The sequence below is a fragment of the Netta rufina genome (assembly GCF_964035555.1).
Source record: "Netta rufina genome assembly, chromosome: 1".
Classification (NCBI taxonomy): domain Eukaryota; kingdom Metazoa; phylum Chordata; class Aves; order Anseriformes; family Anatidae; genus Netta; species Netta rufina.
Genome location: NC_140123.1, coordinates 189387709 through 189408059, shown reverse-complemented (window position 1 = coordinate 189408059; position 20351 = coordinate 189387709). Strand labels below are relative to the sequence as shown.

General features: G+C 32.2%; 1 protein-coding gene across 1 annotated transcript in view; it reads left to right on the top strand.

Moving 5' to 3' along the window:
* The window catches only part of TAFA5 (TAFA chemokine like family member 5), a gene marked incomplete at both ends in the record, with an annotated part of 415000 nt that overhangs the window by 66084 nt on the left and 328565 nt on the right, over positions 1-20351 (top strand). The window lies entirely within an intron of this gene.

Sequence of the window (20351 nt, the reverse complement as noted above, 5' to 3'; positions counted from 1 at the left end):
TGTTCTGTTGAAAATCAGAAAGTCAAACACTGAACAGAGCAGTGGGTGCCTAAAACACACAGCATTTGAGAACCATAAACTTAAGGGTTCTGATTATATCTAAAGTGCACTTACAAGATGTCCTATCTGATCCTCCTTTCTGCTGTGCATGTTCCACTTCTGAAAGAAAGATAAACTGCACAGATGTATGTGTTTGCATAAAAGAATTTGAAAGTATGGATCCATTGAGTTGTTCACATGCTTGTAATTGCAACAATATTAACATTTTTGAAATACTGAATTAAGGCTAGATTTTTAGTTCAAACTATTGGATTAGGATTTTACTAAGATGATTTTTCATCCTTTTCTTTTGTCTTTGAAATTTCTCAGCTCTTGATTTTCTACTTCTTTTCTAAACCTCTCCAGCTTTGAAATACTGTATTGAAAGAAGATTGATGCTAGATGAAAATACCTGAACACTTGACACATAAATTTTGCCTTGACCAGTTGATACCTGAACTAGAGTATTTTGAATTGTGTGTGGCATTTCCTCTTTCATGAATGTCATCTGCAGAAAAATCACAACCACTTGAAAACAGAGGAGTTCACAATGTGTAATTCACAGCAGTGTCTTTGTTAATGCTGCTCACAGTGATTTTTTTTTTTTCTTAGGGGCTGGGTGAAGACAGCCTTCAGGAGTGCCTGGGTATAACTTAAATGTCAGATATGAAAAAAGTAAACTGCACTATCAGCAAAATTTCCCAAAGTCTGAGATGTTCATTTAAAATGAAAAGGATTATTCTTCTTCTATTATTGTAAAACAAATAAAAAACAACCAACACAGAAAACCATGCTGATTTATTTAAGATGGAATTGATGTTTATTTCTCTTCCTATTGCAGTAACTCTCATCTCTGCTTCCTTTTCATGAAATCTATAGCAGTTTCTCACCTAGAAATGTAAAATTCAGTCATGTGAAATGCTCTTTCTAAGCTAGCTGCTGCACCTTTGCACAAAATTCAGTCAACTCTTTAAAACAGAAATAGCCAGATTCAGTGGGGGAGTAGCCCTTGGGCAGGCAGGTTAGCCAGGTAAATAAAAGAACTTAGCAAGCACGAAGCAGAGCTATAAACCTAGGAGAAAATCTTTGTTAGATCTTTAAACTTCAAAATGTTTAGGCTCATGATAAAAAAGTGCACTTAAAGCCAGTACAAACAGCAGCCCAGTAAAGAAGATTTGATGGAAGAGCAGAGAGATGAACCATCTCCTGGAAGACCATAGAGATGTTACCCTCTTCTGAGGTAACAGTGTTCCTATGCAAAACAGAGTTAAACACTTTCTGGGGCAGAAGGCACAAGTGGAATCCAGACTCCATCCTTGCTCCAAGTAATGTGTGTCCAGGGATTATGCCATGTCCATGAATCGCATATGAGATGAGGTCTTCCGCATACTTTCTGATGGTTACATCTAGGCATAAATTAGCTTTAACTTGGCTGAGAGAAGAGCTTTTCCTACTTTTTTTATGGGTTTGTGTGGCTTGGAACAGGCTACATTTGGAAAAGCTGGATGAATGTTTACCTATTATGTAGTCTATGTTGAAGTTTGGCTTTACAGATTGTTGTGTTAATTGTTCCATGTTTGAAGTTATATAGGCTATGTCTATGTGAGCAGTATAAGTTCAGTAATTAAAGTGCAGCAAGTGTCCTAGATCAATTCTAATGATGAGATTTATCCTGTGCCACTTTTGTACGTCCAAATAGAATTTATCTCAAAGTTATTCGTCAATCGTTTTCCTAGTTCCGATTTACTTAATACTCATATTTTCTTGTTTAACTTTGGACTGATCCTCAGTTAATACTAATTTAGCATTAAATTAACTATTGTTATACTGTATCTTGGATAACAATTCTTTAACAGCTGATAATTTTGTAAAGCTTCTTTATCTATAAGATGAAAAATATCATAAATTGCTATTATGTTTACAAAGGCTAATTTCCTTTATTAGTGACTATGAACAACAAAAATATTGATCACAGAAAACAAAATGCAAAAATCAACTATTCAACAATAATATAATTATATGTTTAGTTGAGAAGCCCCTTATAGATATTTCTAAGCTGTTGATGAAATGGCAAGAAACTAGGAGGGGAAACACTTCTATTATGATCAAAAGGAAACAAGGGGTTGTGTGGGTTTAACGTCACAAAATACAGTATTTAGTAAATGGTGAGACGTTGAATGATAAATGGCTTATCAACCTTCTTCATTGTCGTAATTTCTCAGCAAGATATTAATACTTTGGTTCATGTTTGTAGTTTTTAGAATTGACTCAACACAGCAGGGAGTTCTTTAGATGGAATGTCTGCCTCCTCCTACACAGCCTTATCCCTCTGGTAAGCAAGAAGGTGGTGGTTGCCTTTCCACTCCTGCTGCTTCCAGGAAGTATCCTTTCTCAAGTTTTAGAAATGGTTATTCACTGCTGCTTGGACCAGCAGTCAAAGAGGGCCAAATTCTGAGGTAGGAAGGTGAAATGACATCACTATCATGAATTTGTCCTCTTTTAGTGAGCTCATTTTAAGCAGTATTGCAACATCTCTGTGGTAAGGCCAGAAAGGCACAGTAGTTATTTTGTGCCTCATTTACCTCAAATATCCTCTAATTGTTGCTTGAGGGTTCTTAAATAGAGGCATAGCAATAAAAGAATGCTCATAACTTTTCACAGTTGTGATAGTAATAATATATTTTATATTTATTGCACTAATAGCTGGTAATGGATAAGTCAATTAGTTTAGACTCCATTTGTTAGGGCACTATTGAAGTGGTGTACCTCAAAGAGCTAATAACTTAAAAGATTAGAAGATGACAAAAAACAGATAAGAAAAAAAAAAAAAAAAAAAAAAAAAGTAGATAACCATGATAATTAGAGGTTTTAACACAAACAAGTATTGTAAATACTTGACCATTAAGCTTTTATTGCTTGTTTTCTGCATGTATGTTAGCAGGAGAAACTTAACAGTGGAGGAGATGCTGACTTTATAGATTCTGACTGAGAATTCTTCACATGTGGAACAATTTGATTTTTCACTTACGTGAAAAATCAGATAACACAAAGAGGCTGGCCTTTCAGGGAGATAGTATAATAAGAAAGGTTTGATTAATTTTGTGAAAGATTTCCAATTTAGGGCAAGAAGTTCTGGGTTTGAAAGGTAAAAGTGAGATACATTGATGGTAAACAAAATAAAAAAATGGTATAGTAGTTAATGATAATCTAGAAAATTATTTTACTTATCCATATTTTGAACTGATTAGAAAAGGAGTGATAAGTGAGTACGGTAAGCACTTGAGACATCAAGGTCAGTAGGAAATTGATGACTATTAGATTATAGTTCTGGCAGAATTAAAAAAAAAAAAAAAAAAAAAAAAAAAGAAGTTACAAGATTTGAATTGTTATGATTCTTTCCTGTAGAAAGCTATGGTTCATTTACTAGTATTGTACTCTGTAGTTAATTAATAGCCTACATGAAATTATTGTAGTTAATTATGCAGTCATTAATATCCCACAAAGAAGTACTATTGGTTTCAGTACACAAACTGCTGCAAAGAAAGATTCCAGTTTAATTACAATTAACACTAAAGCAAGAAAGAGAAATTATTAGTAATTATATTTAACACTATGTTAAATCCTTACTATCTTTCTATAAAAGGCCATGCCATGAGATTTATTGAGTTTTATTGCCATGGGTTGCAGCGTCTTTCTTTTTACTGCTACAGTTTTACTTCTGGAACAAACTTCTAAAAATAGTATTTAAAGAACTTTTTGGATTTGTTTCCTTTAAAAGAGGCATTAGTGTTTGCTATCATACTCTTTATTATCTAGAAAATAACAAACATTTCTACAGTGACACTAAATAAAATTTTCATTTGAACTACAAAGGCAAAATGTGTTTCCATAATATTCTCCAAAATCTAGACTTGCATAAAAATTAGATTAGGATATTCACTTTGAGATTAGATGAGAGATCAATAGTGAATCATGTCCAAAATTTGTATTCAGATTAGATACTACTGGAATCTTTTTTTTTTTTTTTTTTTTTTTTTTTTTTTGTGAGAATTCTAACAAATTGGCTTGAAAATTGGCATTTTGAGAACTGTTGTGAAATCAAAACTGAAGGGATTAATTAGTTTGGGGAATTTTATATTTACAATTATTTTTTCTTTTCCACAATTTATTTTAAGATTGCAATTACTGTCCTACCCGGTAAGGTATGTACATCATGTAGAGTCGGTATTTTAATGTCTATTCTCTTACATATCTTGCATCTTGGTTTGCAGTGAAAGGGTATCTTCTCAATGATAAACACATTTGTGCCTAGAATATATGAAGAAGGTGAGGAATAAAACAAAACTGATTTTTTTTTAAACTGTATGTCCTGTGGTGTTTTTTAAAATTTTTATAATATATGAAGTATGTGCAAACATTCTATAAGTAAAAAATAAGCATGAGGAATTTTATGTCTTTTGTTACTAAACTATCTTCTAAGCCATTAAAAACTTGGCAGCAATGTAAAAGAAGATAAAATCAAGGAAGAATTGCAGCATGTTGGGTAATTGTTAAATCCAGTTGGATGAATCTATTTACTGGCAATACAGATATATTTTGTAGAAATAGTACTTTATAAGGTTTTAGATTATTTTCCAACATGAAGACTAGCTTATAATAAAAACTAAAAAATGTCACTTTTATTTTTTTCTGCATAAAAGGTATTTATCACCCTATTTATAACTCAGAAATTATTATTAATCTGCTCCCTAGTAATCTTTGCCTGTAAAAAAATGCTGATATGAGATCAATTTGCCTGCTTTCCTCAGTGCACTACTCGGTGCACTACACTACTACTCTTGTTGTTCCTTTTTATACTGAGGTGAAACTCAATATAAAAAAAGGAACTGGGCCCATACCTAAAAACTTGGTACATCTCAGTGACTGATAAGGCACAGCCAGATCCCTCAGAGCACAAACTGTATTCAAGTCATGAAAATGTTTGAACCGTAGGGTTTATTTAACTGCAAAGCTCTTAGCGATGCAAGGTTTCAAACTTATTTGACTCAATGAGATTTACTGAATATCAGTAAATGTTCAATCTATCTCATGCTTTTATTTTTAAAACACGGAAGGAAAGTAGTTCTGGAAGATGAACGGCGTGACTAAAAAAGTTGTTCTACAATAAATATACCCCATTCACTGTCATAATGATACATACATATCCTCTGCAAGTATTGTGACTAGATTCCAGCTGAATATTTGTGTGAAATTATTTTTTGGCTTTTATTGAAGAGTAATTGCCCACAAACCCGTAATTAGGAAGTACTCCTTGCTTTAGTTCTCATTCAGTATTAGTATTCTGAAAAGTATCTTTCATGCAAGATTTTTGCCATTAGCAGCTTTTAATTGTGCAAATATTTACATTATTTACAAACATTTACAGCTATAAAACTTAGCAAAAATATAGAATGCAGAGATCTCAATGTAATGTAGTGCCGCACAGTTATGCATCTTTTTTGTGTATGCATACTCTTTTTTGTACAGTTACAACATCATACTCATATCTGAGAAAGAACTTTTATACTGACCTATTCAGCATACTCTATGATAATGTATTACTAGTCAATATCAGTATATTTTAATTTTCATAATCAATTTATTTTAAAATGAAAAATATAGAGATATACTTTCATTAATGTGCAAATTCTTTAGGTGCATCTCTTAACCTAATATTTATAATTTTAATAAGAAACTAATTCAAAATGGAAATGACTCAAGTTATTTAGGAATATTGCAGCCAAACCTAAATGGCCCTATGTCCAAACATCTTTACAAGAGTTAAAGAATAGTGATATAATATTAGTCTTTCAGAGTTATTTTATTTCTCCTGTTACTACTAGAACTAATTAGTACTATGACCACAGGCAAAGTCAATATTTTATAGCCTAAACCAGAATGCAGCTCCGCTCAGTATGATAGCTGGTTATATACTAAGTACATACACTCTCCTAGACCCAGTTTCTCACTCCTGAAAACATGAGGTGGTTGAAGTGTTCTTTAGCCTTCATGAAAACTGTTATGTTCTAAATAAGTGCAAGTTAGAACACAGATCACATTTCTTCTTCCTGGCTTCAATGACAGGCAGTTATTCTTCTTGTCAACATCCTGTATTCTGATGACTACAAGAAACAAAACATACAATTTTTCCATAAATTGTTATCCATGCAGTTTTCCAGTGGTTCAGTGAAGACTTTCTGGCTGATAAAAGCCTTGGAACTGAGGAAATAAAAACATTAAGATAGTGAAAATAATAAAGAAGTGCATCAGAATTAAGAAACAGTTGACACTGAGATTCTTTTTTCTTTTATTAAAAGGCAAACAAAGCCCGAATCTCAAGAATTTTAAGGAAGTTAAAGGCAATATGAGAAAACTGCTTACAGCATTCTTCTTCTGTTTTAAATACTACATCATAAAAGCTTGTTAGCAGCTTTTGAATGAAGAAAACCAGAAAATTTTAACAGAAGCTACATTTTTAACAGATGTTTTAAAATGCCTGAGATGTATATATATACACCAAGACTGTATAGTCAATCTTGTACAAAATATACCAAGTTGGAAGATGGTAATTGAATTTCACCTACTAGGAGTGTATTCAAGCACAAAAAGTTTGGAAGACTTCATGTCCATGGTTATCTGAGTGCAAAGTAGAAAACATGAAAATACAGCAACAGTTCTTAAATTTGTATCACAATATAAAATGTTATATGTAAGTATTAATCACAGTCAATTATATTAATGTATGGATATAGTATGTGTATGAGAAGACTTATACTGTCAGAAAGACATCTGTTCCTGTGGATTCTTATCTGAATTTTGATATTAAGGAGGTGACTCTATTGTTCAACTTGAATTCAAGAACTTTGGCAATACTGGTAGTAATGTGAGGGATCAGGCCTACGGCAGACGGGGGTCTTATGTTCTACAGAACAGTGGGGAAGAGATTTAATCTCAGCTTTGACCTGTTAGTCAGAAGAACCACTTCTTGGATAGTTCTATTAATAAACAAACAAAAAAGATGTAACATAAACCCTAATGGCTGGTACAGCACTGGTCACATTTATATGAAAAGTAATATCAGAGTTCTGGTGAAATCAGGCAAATTATTTTCTTCTATTCAAAAATCAGCCAGGATGCTGCACTATAACCTAGAAGTACCACAATATTATATAATCATACTAATTATATTCGAGACTGATTTTAGATCACAGAAGCTCATTAAGGAAATTAGTTTTATGTGAATCAGTGTAAAAGAAATTTATATGAATATAGACAAGTTCAAGTTCAAGTATTTGTGGAACAGAGTATCCTGTAAATAATTGATGTTTTATTAGTTTAAGCATTGGTATCCCATTGTCATCAAGGTAACCAAACATAGGCTAGTTTTGCAGGAAGCTTAATGAAATCAACCAAACTTCCTTTCTGGTCTGTACATTATTCCATTCACTACTGTATGCTGTTAGAGTCTGCTTCCAATTAGATTATTATTTCACCTTTCTGAATTTTTTCTTGAATTGAATTGCTGTGTATTTATACTTGTACAAAAACATATCAGAGTATGGTTTGAAGAACTAATTGGCAAGGCAGTTTCTGAGTGCTCTATCAGACTAGCTTCTTTCTTTTTAAAGTACAACAAAGTGAGGAATTGACCTCTGTATCACCTCGAGTGTAAACCTGCAATAGCAAAATAATTGCTCTATATCTTGTTTATAGGCTGTACAAGTACACCAGAAGACTCCTGAGCAGGCCTGGAATGAGTCCTGTAAATAAAGGGAAAATCTTGAATCTCCTGAGGCTGGTTTGTTCTCAAAGCCATGCTTATTGCTTTAATTACCATAATGTTTATTTGTGAAAGATAATGTAAAATCATAATGGGCTTGATCTCAAAATATGGTCAACAGATTTGAGATGCAAGCGTGATATTAGCTACTATAATTGGGGGGGAGGGGGGGGAAACAGTTCTGGAATAAAATATTTTTCAGCGTATTCTGCGCATTTTCTGTATTCACATTTCTGTTGCCTTGCTCATCCAGACCTTTACTTTTCTCTCTCCTCAGTCATGGATCTTGCATTAGTTAGAATTCGTTGAGTACATTTAACATGTGCTTAATTAGGTCAATCACTTCAAATATCCTATCAGCATTTTTGCTAAGCACATGATGCTAAAAATAGTTTCAGGATGTTTTAATATACATTAAATGATTATTTTTTCTTCAAGGCTTGGTTATGTGAAAGGAACTGATATAAAAGGAGTCATAAAAAAGCTTCAGCCACCTGTCTATTTTATAATCCTTAAAGAGGTTTATAAAATAGTTTTTTTTTTCTTAGAAAATATATTTTTTATGTTTGACTTCTGAAATTCTTCATAACTTCATAGAGATATCAGAAATACTTCTAGGTTCTTAAAAATAAATTTAAGTTAATTATAAAAATGAATGTGAAAAAAAAAAAAAAAAAAAAAAAAAACAACTGTGCAAACAACTCCAACATGTCTCTCTGACTGTCCGTATAGGTTGATTCCTCTGCAGATTTTCTTTCTTTGTAAGTAAAATAAAATCAAAATTAAGAATTATTTTTTTCCCTGAGGATGTCTAGTGCATTGTAAATATGTAACCATAATATGGTTTAGAGTCCAAAATAATTCAAATGGATATGACGTCACATGCTTTGTAAAGAATTACTACACATTGAGAGCAAAGACCTTTTTAACAACAGAATTCTATTAATCTTTATGTTCAAGAATGCACAGTACTTGCACAAAACTCACCACTGCTGATTCTTACTGAAAAACAGAAAAATGTTGGTTCCAGGTGTGATCACGAAATTTATGTCTTCTTTGTCTAGCTTTTGAAGAGATAGCAATTTGTTTGAAGAAAGGCTCCGTACATTAATTCTGCCCAGCTTAACTGTTCACCACAAAATCATACTGAATATTTAAACAAATATATTTAAATGTATATATCAAGTAGGATTATTGAATTGACAAAAGGATATCAACCTGGTTTATATTATGCCAAATAATAACTATCCCGCTTTTATACTATTCCAGTATTTTCCTCTAACTTTTTCTTGATTTAGAACAAAAACATTTATCCATAAGCTTCAGTATAAGGACATACTTTAACCGGTTTTCTGTATCTATTTAAATATTTTATTTCTTATACATATATAAATTATTATTATTATTTTTTTTACCAGACCAGTTAATTGCTCGAGCAAGACTTTATAAAGACTTAAACAGGATGATATTACAGATTTGAAAAAAATGAGACTGAAACCCAGCTTTAATGAGAATGCAAATGAGAATTACTAAGGTTCAGTGAAGGTCAGAGCAGCTTAATCATCAATTTATGTCAGCAACTTTTCACAAGTAACAAATGAGTATTAATAAAAATTGTTGTCTTATCAGATTAAACCACAAAGTTAGGATTGCTCTAGAATTTGACCAGCTGTCCTCATACACATGCAGTTCAGTTTAACTGGTCTCTTTCCTCTGTATATTCAAGAATAACCTATGGATCCATTATTTATATATATATTTATATAATATATATTTATTTATTTATATATATATATAATAACATTGTAAATGATTATTTATGGTGTACTAACAGGAGTTTAAAAACATGTTATGATTGTCTAAAAGATTATATATTTTTTTATTTTTTTATTTTTTCCCCTGGAAAAACAGTTTTGATCATGATGAATTTATAAACCATTTGTTTCAGTTAAATACAGATAAGTTGCATGGGTATGCTCATACAAAGCTGAATAAAAATCCTGAATTTCCTAGGGCAAAATCACTTCATTGAAATTTAATTTGAATTTCTTCCTACCTTGTAAATTACATCCCTACAACTATGTGTTTTTCAAGAACAGAAAGTAATGTTGAGAGGGAAAATAGAAAAATTATCTTCCTTTTATCTGAAATATTCATGAAATCCAAACAGAACACCCAAAAGCAAGCTTTGGTTTGCCTTTGGTTTGCCTTTTTTTTTTTTTTTTTAAACCTACGTTTCTATTTTTACTATTTGTATATTTGTCGCTCAATGTATAATATCCCTTTGATGAAACTAAAGTATACACTTAATGTAATTAGAAAAGAAGAATTATACCCTTAAAACAATGTAATTAGAAAAGAAGAATTTTAGTCTATACAGTTTTAAATTAATGTTTAAGTATTTACCTAATAAGATTATAAGATTATGGTCAGTTATTGCTGTAAACAGATGCTTCAATTTTAAGAAAAGTTTTCTGAACTTAAAATAAGTCTATCATTTCACAGTTACCCCTATTTTTTTATTTTTTTTTTTTTTTTGACATTTTTTGGGTGTCTAGATAATCAGGTAAGAGGAAGGATTAATTAATACAGGCACAGCTCTTTGCAAACATGACTTAATAGCTGTTGGATCATTAACAATTCCCACTCTGACAGCTTGCAGTGTGGGCTGCGTTTATGAGCTACTTTCTACATCAAACTGTTTAGACAAGCCCACAAAAACATGCGCAAACATCCAAATTAACAGAATTTTTTTTTTTCTTGAGAAAGTTTCCAGCATCAGAGAGTCACACTTAATTATCTTTTGCTATCTTAGAGAATAAGTGAAATCAAATGAATATTGTGAATCAGTTTGAAGGCCAACAAGCACTTTCTGTTATATAGAAGTGTCTGATGTAAAGTTAGAATATTAACTTCACAATGCATGAATCTTCCCTACAGGGGAAGTTAAATAATACTAATAAATAATTTTTAGCAGGAAGGAAACCTCAAGCTATGGAATTGATAAAAATCTTAGAAAATACGAAACACTAATTACAATTAAGCATTTGCAGAGAAGATTCAATTAAGGACTTCTTAAATCTAGCAGTATTACTGATTTTAAATCAGCGTTGAATAAACAAACAGACAAACAAATAAATAAGAATTCCAGGTCAATTCTTCATTGTGTGAAAAGATGAACTCCTCAAAAGCTGGAATTACACTGGGGAACAGGGAGTGGCACCTGATCTGTCAACCGGTTATGTATTGCTGAAATAATTTCATGTGTGCACACAGAGGTGCAGGACAGCAGGAGGGCAGATCAGGTCTCTTGTCCTTCTCCTGTGGCACAATTTGTACAGCTACGTGGCTGTGACAAAATGTTGTTTTGGTATTCAGTACAGGTTGGATTAGTAGCTTGGGTAGGTGAGGATATAATCTCTCCTTGTTATGACCACATGGTATATTCCTATAGGTAAGGAATACATTACTGTGAAGCCCCTTGTCACCCTTCAATTACTGCAGTCAGTGCTTCTTTAATCTTCATTTATGCACACCCTAAACACCAACATGCTTTTTTTTTTTTTTTTTTTCCTTTCAACTGAGGTTGTATTATACATCTCTAACTACAGTAGTCTCTCTTTGGAAGGATGTGCCCTGATGTTCTGAAGTTCCATACCAGTGCACTCACTGTGTGACTCATCTTTAGCTGCTTCCAATAGGTATCTGGTTTAAACTTATGCAGAGGCTTGATAATACCAACCAAACCAACTTTGTGTAATACTAACATTCTACATTCTAGATCAATGACTAATTCATTACAATAATAGTCCTCCTACATAAAGATATTATATCTCTTCCTACCGGCTTTGTTTCATCTATGTTCTTAGACCACTGTAGGTACAGCAACACTGATAATCATATAGGCTGTACTTAAACTTGAAGGAGAGAGGTAGGCATCTTCAGGTAGGAGTCAAATAAAAATAGAATTAAACCATCTGGGATGCTTGCCTTCCCTTTAAGATTACAGGGGGAGTCTAGTGGAGCAGCTGAAGATAGGTTTCTAAGCTTTTTAAAGTTGAAAATTTGGTGAGATGCAAAGTGTTTGTGCTAGTTTACTTTTACATGCCCTGGATAGCAAAAATGTTATGCTTTGCATTATATCTCTTTTGTACATTAGCTCTCCTGAAGTCTATGTATATACTATTTTATGGTAGCTTTTTTATTTTATTTTATTTATTTATTTATTTTTGTGGAATTGGTCTGACTGTGAAACCTTCTATTTCTAACTATTTTTTACTCTATCTCATTATAATTTCATATTTTACATCATATGGGGTTGAGTTATGATCTACTGACACCATTTGATTCTCTCTTACTAACTCCACATCAAATCAGTAATAGCTGAAGCACATTGCTGTTATAACCATCATATTGTATGTAGAAAGCTAGTTCCTTCCATTTGTTACTTTAACAGTCTTTAGCTAGGCTTATGTATGTCAGCCATGCATAAATTCAAGGTGAAATTCTTAGATAACCATTCTTTACATAACCATTCACATAAATTCTTGCTTATTTTAGAAACAATAGGGGGAAAATTCACACTTAAGGCTAGGAGGAATTGTGGGTTTTACACTTTATATAGTAGCAGTGCTTCTAATTACATTACCCTACCAGTTGTAAGAGTTAACATTTTTATATATTTTATTTAAAATAACTTTAGGATTGGATTATATTATAAGATGCATTCTTTACTTTAATTTCAGTGAATCTTTATTTGCTGTGTTAGAATGAGACTACTGATGCTGATGACACTTGGCAGTTAGTCTACTTTAGCAAAACATACTTTGAATGCTCCCAAAAACTGAATTCATGTTACTTTTATCAAGATACATTTCCCATTGAAAGCACTCAGTTGAGAGAAATACTCTTTGTGCTTTTTTCCCCAAATAATCTTGTATTCTAGAATTTCACATCTGATTTGGGTATTATTTCTAAAGTATTCCTTCACTGTGTCACTCACTTGATTCTATTTTAATGTGACTTGTTACTTATTATTTTAGTTATTTATCTGCTCATTATTTCTAATAATCTTCCTACTATTTCATTGTTTGAAAGTCACATCAACTAGTTAGCTTTTTTTATGGTGTCTTCTAATGTGTAGAAAACTAGTTTGATTGAAAGACTGAATGTATATATATAACAACAATTATTAATAATAGAAGGGAGCAGCAAGAAAGGACTGCTCCGTAAGGAAGAGGCAAGGAAGACAACAGTGATCTCACCAGCAAGGGTCCAGTCCTTCAATACCAGACAAGTCTGTTGTGAGAAGGCAGGGTCTAGGGTGAAACAAGAAGTCCCCAGTTCATGGTCAGGGTCTGGATCAGCAGAGTATGTGGCCAGAAACAGACATGGTTGTACTGCAGCTCAGGCAGGAACCAAAGGTGAGAGCCTGAGCTCAAATGTAGCTCCTCAGCAAAGGAGTAGGGGAGTCCACTGCTTCTCATAGCAGACTGAAATATGGTTATGCAGCTGTATTATATCAGCACTCACCCTCAGCACAAGTGATTGAACCCCAGGATGGAGTTCAATCACTAAGCACTAAAGATACTGACAAATAATTTCATAGATAATTCATAGATAATTGCAAATACATTTTTTTTTTCCTGAGCTGATCATATGGAAAAAAATATATTGATTTTATCTAATGGGTAGCTGGGAGAAGTAATATATTTTGGCAATTTAATTTCTTCCTTTTGGTGTTTTTAACTTGCTAAGTGTTTGAAACCTAGCACTTAAACAGACAACCTATTACCCTCACATAGCACCAGGATACTAGTAAATCTTGAATTGTAGGTTATTTCTAAAATGAACTGTGGCTTTATCTATTTATCTATCTATCTATCTATCTATCTATCTATCTATCTATCTATCTATCCATCTATCTATCTATCTATCTATTTATTTATTTTCCACGATGGTCTTTTCCTACTTTAAGTAAAGTAAATAGAACTTAACAAATCCCTTTCCACTTTCCATGTGCATACTTAAAATGGTCCTTCTTCAACAACCTGAATCCACTGCACTAACACTGTAAGATGGCACAATATAAAACAGATAATATATTTTCAAGGTTTGTAGGTAGAGCTTGTTTTTATCTTTCACAAGTCCTGATGTATCAGGATACACTTGTGAAAGTGTATCCTGAAGGCAACTTAATTCATTCTTCATCAAATCCATAGGAAAATATCAGAAATGTCTTCCCATACATTGAGGATTCTATGTTACTGCTCTTCTTTTGGGAGTAGTGGTACTTATAACACTAGTCTTTTGTGTAACAGCTAATGAATAAGATGCCCTTGAAGGTGAGAGGAGATTAAACTTTCATCTTCTACATTTATGATAAGTGGTCTAATAACCAGGCCACAGGTGTCACAGATAAGAGTATTTACACTGTTTCTTCTTGAAGTTGAACTACTGTGCCAACAAAAATATGATAGTAGTGGTACCAAGACAAAAAATGGGAAATATCTTATTTTAATCAGATGTATAAGCAATAAGTGTAATGGTATAAGCAATGAATTTAATCTAATGGAAATGAATTGTCAGAAAGCATGGATTTGATCCCAAATACAGTTCCTTGAATGCATATCCATTTAACATAGACTTTATTTAAACAAACTAACCCATTTCTGCCCTTAGTTTACTACTATTTTAGAATCTTGTTCTCCTGGTTTCACAGTAGCCTAGTTTCAGGAAAAGGGATAAGAAGTGTTTCATATAAGGTGATTACTACAAAGCTCTTGTGAGACATGGATTCGATATTTCTGAGTTGAGTAGAGATGGAAACCCATCTCACGACTGTGATGTGAATGTTTTAACTTCAAATATGGCTTATCTGAGAATTTCAACAATGTCTAATTTTTTCATCTTCTTCAGAGATGCACAGGCAGTGTGGGCTGAAGACAGGATAGCAACATATGTGAAGTAATGTATCACCTTAGAAATAAACAAGCAAAGTTTAGACCTCATGAACTTTTAGTTTAGTTCTTAATGAGTTTAGATTACAGGATACCTTACTGAAAAAAAAAATAATTATTATTATTATAAATTGATTTAATTCAATTTTAGAAGTTTGAATCTTGTTTTAGGGAGACCATAGATGGAATGGATTCTTCTGAGACATTCTGCTTAAATGCATCAAATAAAACTGTAAAGAATTAAGTGTATTGAAACAATTTATTGCTTATTCATTATGACACATAGAGGAAGGAGATTTGCAATCTGTTTAAAGAATAAAATGATTTCAATAGGTACCCTCAGACACATGGTACTCCTAAATAAACCCATTGCAGAGAGCTTCCTCATAATAAAATTTCTCTCTATTGCACCATGAAAGTTTTAATGTTACTAATTTAATTAACTTCACCAAAGAAGAAGGATTCCCAAATGTCTTGAACAAACTTTAAATCATAGCTAATTTTGAAGCACTTAACATTTATGATTAGCACTGGTAGGCATATGTGACAATGTATTTTCAGATTCCCACCTTTCTGCTGTATCTGGGAGCTGTATCTCTTGGGAAAAATGCAAAATAAGCATCTATTTATTTATTTATTTATTTATCTTCTATTCATGTTAACTTTTAGAAAATATCCATTTTAATGTGTGCAATCAATTGGAAGTATAGAAACCATCCACAGAAACATTTTAAATACAAATTGACCTTTTCTTTTTGATAAATAAAGTTTATTTTCCTGTAAAAGAAAATTCTTTAAAATACATATTTACTATCATTGTATGACATAAAGCATAACTTTATTCTAATTTCTCTAAATGCTGTTTCTGTTATTTTTATGACATTTTAAAAACACATTTTGTTGGAAAGGAATATTAAAAGCATAACATATTAAATGCTGAAGACGTGCTAAAACATTACTGTTGTTGAAATCAGAAATGCATTTTCCCTTTAAGAATTGTCTACAGATCTATTTAATGCTTTGAAGGGAAATTATAAATTAAACAAATCCTCTTTAAGGGACTATAAATAATCCAGTGAAGGATCTGTTGAATTTGAGGACACAGGTATGATTTAAATCTGCTTAACAGACCTTTGGCTAATCATAAACCCATTTTGTTTTTCTCATGAAAAAGTAAAATTTCTTGGAATCTAGGATGTGTATGTAGTATTATGTATATAATAGCTGTATTTTGTGCTAACTATAACTAAAAACTTGGAAAGCAGATAATCTGACAGTCCAAATGCAAAACAAAACAAAACAAAACAACAAAAAACAACAAAACAAAACGAAACAAAACAAAATAAAAAAAACATATTTTAAAAGCTATCTTCCATAGAAGAGTTCTGAATACAAATCAAACCATCAAGGGTTAAATCAGGGACTAGATACCAGTACTGTTAGCTATTCCCAATAATACAAAATTGCATGCCTCAAATTACAGAAAATGATTTATCTATGCACTGGAGAACTGATTTACACCCTTTGTGCACCACCCTGGAACTTTCATTGCATTCATAATGACAAGAATCAGCCAAAAACAATGTATGATGTATACCTTAAGCCAACATCTGATCTTGTACTACTGTAAGATTTCTATTTTTTTCAATTTCTCAAAGGTGAGTGAAAGTGGTAGTAAAATATTGGCTTGAATTTTCAATATCAATAATTCTTTTTACTTATTTGAAAGTGAGAAAGATGCTTACTGCGAAAGGCACAAGATATGAGTGTAGAACTCTAATCACCATTGGCTCTCATGCTGTTGTACCTTGATGGCAATCAGTCTTTCCCTGTAGGGACATCAGAGATCGTACTGAAAATATATAGTGAAAAGAAAAGTGTGGAAGTGCGTCAGTGGCTTGCAACCTGAACCATTATGACACTGATCATATTACTGATCATATTACTGATAAAAGTGAAAATGCACTCACAAAATGTCATGTCTGTCTTAAACCAATTCTAACACGCTCAAAGCAGACATTCAAAGGCCTGAATCATTTTGTGGTTTCCATCAATGATAATATAGCGCAATAACTGTTCCTCTATAAAAACGTATTTTTTTTTAAAGAATACATGAATGACATAAGCACAAATACTTTAAATAGAGTCTGTTAAATAGATGCCATTGTATATGCAAGTATGCATTGAAATGCAAGTATAAATTGTTGAGAAAAGTGTTGTTTGTTTTACTTATTTTCCTTAGTTACTGTAAAGAAAATAGGTATTTTTTTAAGCAAGAATATAAGAACCTAAGAATATAGGTTTAGCTCAACTGTATTCCTTTAATAGCAGGTGCTTCATAGGTCAGTGCTTAGATGTAGTAAAACCAGGACAAGAATATATAGTATTCCCAGTAATTTTTTTTTTAATTATTATTATTTTTTTTCCCAGGTTAGGGGTTTTCCTGAGCCTGATGTGATTTTGTCAGATTAGCAACTCTCAATGAAATTTTCTTCTGTGTAATTACCTAGTTTCCTCTTGAATCTATCCATAACATCACAAGGTGTTCCACAGGTCTATTTCTGTTAAATACCAAGTACTTTTGTTTCCCTAGAGCATGGTTGCTGCTAGCTTCATCTAATAGTCCCAAATTCTTGTACCAGAGGAGATAAAAAACAGCTGGTCCCTATCTGCCTCTCCTGTGACACCATGAATTTTTCAACCTTTTTTATGCCCACAAATCTTCCCTTTTCTGGGCTGAAAATTCTTAGCACTCAGAAATACTGTCTTGCATGATATTACAATAATCCTTGTTTTGGTGGTTCTCTGAATATGTTTGCTAATTTCTACAAGTTAAAACACTTGCCCCAAAACAGTAGGTAAAGGTATTGGGGCTAATAATTGATCATTAACTATTCTTTTACTCTTTTTTCTTTTTTTTTTTTTTTTTTTTCTTTCCAGGTTATTTATACATTGATGGTGTAGGAGAATTGATGATGTAAGCAGAAGTTGCTTTTAAAAACTGTCATTTACCCAGTTGCTGTTTACGCGATAAATGGTACTGTATGTCTCATTACTGCTAGTGACTACTGACTACTCTGCTCTAAAAATAAACCAGCAGCCACTGTTTGAGTTTGTAGGGTAATGGCAAGAAATGCATATCAGCAAGGTTTCAATTAACAGAGTAAAAAAGTGTTCTAGCCTATGCTAGAAATATTCTGACACTGACCTAACAGCTGGGTACACCTCTATTCTCACATCACCCTACTTGTACAACTGTCTTGAGAAGACATTATATACTGAACTCTATAGTTCAGGGTTCGGCAAGCTTCTATCTTTAGTATTGCTTCAGTTAGCTTGCCACTTTCCATTTGAAGATGTGAAACTTCAATTGTCTTCCTGTAATTCATATGAGTAGTTAAGACCTGTGTGACATTTTGGGTATTTTGGGGGAAACTGGAGATTCCTGTAGTTTGTTAACTGAAAAGGTGAATTTGTATTGTGTTTTAAAATTATTATTATTATTATTATTATTATTATTACTACATTAAGGTGCTTTTCTAAATAATAGGAGCATGGAGAAGGCATAGATATGCCTATAGAAGGAAGTATAGGTATGTTTTATTATTTTCCCAAATATACTTTATTGTACATAGTACCGATGTACGAAATTCCACATTTTCTTCTGTTACACTTTAATGCTGTGCTAGAAATTTTGTAGTGGGTGTTTTAGATAGTGGCTATTGGACAAAAATACAGTATCACCTCTATGAAAGCAGTATGGAAAATTGAATTTGTTTTATTATTTTTTTTTAGAATTAAAATGTGAATAAAACATTGCTTATAACCTTTTCATAAATACAAGCTCAACAATCAGAAGACTTTTTATGAGTACGTATATTTTATGAGTAAGTGATGTTTTCTGCTAGCATCATTTCCCTTGGATTCTGTATTTCCAGAGAGAATTATAATATTTTCTTCTGCAGAACTCTGTTTTGGCATATTGCTAACAGCAGTAGATGTTAGGTACTGTCTATTGCCCTGCCTCTGCCAACAACCATGAACGGAATGTTTGCATTTGCTTTGAGCCATGCACCAAATTGGAAACATTAGTTGTGCTTATGTTTTGCCTGCACAATTGACTGATGACAACTACCCTTCAGAGTATATAGGGGTTTTATGCCTAATTATTTTTACTGCAGAGCTGGAAACTTAAGAAACTCTTATGAGGAAATCTCAGATAACTTGAAGTTAGAAATAATAGGATAGTGAGAATTTAAAAGATGATAGAAATTTGTCTGAAGCCAGAAAATAACTTTTAAGTAGATTTTTCCTTTCACCTTGGATATTTTAAATATTGCTGATTTTTATTTTTCATTTCCTTAGTAATTACTATAAATGCAGCAATCAGTACTACATTTTCCCCATGACATTTTCAAATGATTTTCTAGTACCTCCTCCTCCTTTCCTGGAAGTAATATGTTTTTCTATGCATTGCATGTGGCCTCAAGGTGCTAAGCTTTGTAATTATTTGCCAAAAAGCATTCTACAAGTATTGGCACATTTTTCTCACATAAATTACAGTAGTTTAACCAAACCAGTAAGAAAATGAGAAATCAAATTTTCTGGAAAACTGAAATTTATTTGAGACATTTTTGCTTTTCTTTCAGAAAATTATTAAATGAACATATATCTGAAACCAGAGATAATAAGATTTAAACAGATTTTTAGTCAAAAGAATGGTAATGGTTTTGGTCATAAATTATGTTATTTTCAATCAAAATATGCTTAAAACAAATGAATTATTATTATATTTTTATTTTTTCACCACTTTATTTCACCACGGAACTATTAAATTAACAAGTAAACTATCTGATTCTTATATTGGAATTTAGTTGGTGTTAAATTTGGTTGGGCTTTAAAAATGAATTTTCTGCAATGAAAACTTTCTTTTCTGTGTGTATATTTTCATATATAATAGGTATATAATTTTGAAATACTTCAAAGCATGTAGTCATGGCTAAGCTGTGTGTTGTTGTTTGTGATTCCTCTTTTAAATATAAATAAAGATATTCTACAATATCAGCCTTTTCAAAAACGCTATCCATAAGCAGGAATGCTTACTGCTTCTTGGAAATGAGATCATACCCAAGTGAGAAATTGGTCTGATGAGATGCCATCTTTTAAAGGGAAAAGCATCTAAGTTTCCAGGTTTCGAAAGAAGCTACTTTAGGTTTAGTTTCATGTGTTGCTATGCTTTATTGCCTCTATTTTTTTCAGAGAAAGTAAAGATAGCTGTGACTGTAGCCATATATCTCAGACATATTTGATTGCTAAGAAACCCTCTTTGGAAAACAAACACAATATATTAAGTGTCTTATATATTCTAACATTTTTTGCATGTTTATGCTTACAAATATTAAACTGAAAGTGTTAGACTTAAAATGTCATCAGTGTCAACAGTTATCCTGAGTACTTCAGCACAGCAAATAACCCTATTCAAAAAGCCTAGTTCAAAAAGCCTATATGTTCCCATATATAGCTGTCCTAAGCTC